Source organism: Littorina saxatilis, linkage group LG16 (genome assembly GCF_037325665.1).
Source record: "Littorina saxatilis isolate snail1 linkage group LG16, US_GU_Lsax_2.0, whole genome shotgun sequence".
Lineage (NCBI taxonomy): Eukaryota > Metazoa > Mollusca > Gastropoda > Littorinimorpha > Littorinidae > Littorina > Littorina saxatilis.
Window position 1 is genome coordinate 9,866,879 of NC_090260.1, and position 2,266 is coordinate 9,869,144.

Sequence of the window (2,266 nt, forward strand, 5' to 3'; positions counted from 1 at the left end):
CTTTCTTTAATTGTGTGCAAAAAGTAAGTCTCCACATGTACTAGTTTTTTTACAATATTTTTTTCAAAATACAATATTTTTTTCAAAATTTTCCAATTTTGGTTGTCAGCAGGCTATTTATTGACATTTTCAATAGCATACCACACAAACACAACAAGCCTTTTGACAAATACAAAGTACATTTCTGAAACAATGAAAGATCTTTCTTTAATTGTGTGCAAAAAGTAAATCTCCACATGTACTAGTTTTTTTACAATATTTTTTTCAAAATACAATATTTTTTTCAAAATGTCCCAATTTTGGTTGTCAGCAGGCTATTTATATGCTTTGGCTCAGGCGTTCTGAGTGTATAGTCATGTCATAGGGTGGACGTGTTGAAAGAGTTAGAAACAATTTAGTTTCTGTAAATGGGTAGGCGGTGAAAAGAATAGTATGCTGCTTGGGGGGAGGATTTATTTGAATGTTCAAGTAGATTGTTTTGTGAGTTGGAATGTTTGGGAAGACTTTTGTGTGTGTGAATGCTTTAGAAGACCGTTGTTTGAGAGAACGGTATATGTATTGTAGGCATGTTATTTGGTAGGAATGATGTGTTTTGTTGTTTAATGAGTTAGCTTGTGGTAGTTGAAATTGTTGATTTGTTTACGTATGCTTACGGCGTGCATTCTGTGTTTACAGGATGGCCGAGTGTGCGACGGGGTTTAGTTAGGTCTTTCTTTCTAGAGGGGTTCTTTTTAGTTAGGTCTGGGTTTAGTTAGGTCTTTCTTTCTAGAGGGGTTCTTTTTAGTTAGGTCTGTTCTGGTTTAGTTAGGTCTTTTTCTTTTTTTAGTGGGTCGTAGATTTGTTTTTATAGACTAGGTTTTGTTAGTGAAGAGTAGTTAGATTTAGTGGAGAGATTTTGGTCAGATTTTGTTAGAGTTTTTGTAGATTTGGTTTTTTTTAAAGAATTGTTTTTTAGGTTGTTTTTTTAGATTTCGTTTGTTTTAAATTAGAGTCTCATTGTGGTTTTTTTTTGGATTAAAGTTGAGAGTGAGGATTTAGAGTAGAGTGTAGTTTGGGGAAAGGATTTGGTGTGTTTTAAAGGGTATTTTTAGGGAAAGAATGTAGTTTTAGAATGAAGAGTGAGAATATTGGTTTTTTTAAAGTTGTTTAGTCCTATACAGTGAAAGTTGTATTTGAAGATAAACCCCCGTTATCCCACATTTTCCCCATTTCATCGTATGGAATAAAAGAACCTGGGTAATATAACTTGTGTTGTCTGCTTTAGTGTTTGAGTTCAGTACGAAAGAGGAAAGTAGATTGGCACACGGTTACATTCGCATGGGATATACAGCTTACAACACTCGTGTTTTTTTATATGGCTTGTATTTCAGTCAAGACCCAGCGGGAATATCATCGGGATACACTCGCCAGAGGCTCGTGGATCCCTATGATATTCATCCGCTGGGTCTTGACTGAAACACAAGCCATATAAAAAGCCACTCGTGTTGAAAGGCAGTGCATAAAACTCCATAATCCGTTTCAACGGTGTGAGCGCCTACCATGACACAGGTCAATCAATAAATCAATATGAGGCTTATATCGCGCGTATTCCGTGGGTACAGTTCTAAGCGCAGGGATTTTTTTTAATTTAAAAAAAAAATATGCAATTTATATCGCGCACATATTCAAGGCGCAGGGATTTATTTATGCCGCATTCACATGTGTGAGTCCGAGCAATTAATTAAGACAAAAAATGACCAGCTCGGCACATTACATATTTTACCCAATAACTTAGCACTTTCTTGTTTACGCTTGAGAACATTTAATCTTAACCGTCGCGATATAACCTTGAATGGTTGAAAACGACTTTAAACACAAAATAAAGAAAGAAAGATTTAATCTTAAATTGCCAGTTCAGAAAGGCAGAATATATATGTCAGTGTAATATTTGTCAACATTTGAGGAAAACCTTGCTACCATTGGGTGTGCACGTTAAAGATCCCACGATTGACAAAAGGGTCTTTCCTGGCAAAATTCCTTAGGCACAGTTAATAATTGTCTACCTATACCCATGTGACTTGGAATAATAGGCCATGAAAGGTAAATATGCGCCAAAATGGCTGCAATCTACTGGCCGTATACAATTCCATCTCACACGGCATCATTGCAGAGCGCCTAGTACTGTACCCACGGAATATGCGCGATATAAGCCTTATATTGATTGATATTGATTGATTGACTACCAGTCGATTTATGCAGACATTCAAAGTAGTGAAATTTAAACATT

General features: G+C 35.8%; 1 long non-coding RNA gene across 1 annotated transcript; it reads left to right on the forward strand.

Moving 5' to 3' along the window:
- The first annotated feature begins 397 nt into the window (after positions 1 to 397).
- LOC138950323 (uncharacterized) lies at positions 398 to 1,245 on the forward strand. The gene is made up of 2 exons (XR_011450608.1): positions 398 to 706; positions 740 to 1,245. It is a non-coding gene; the product is annotated as an uncharacterized lncRNA (long non-coding RNA).
- Positions 1,246 to 2,266: the final 1,021 nt, after the last annotated feature.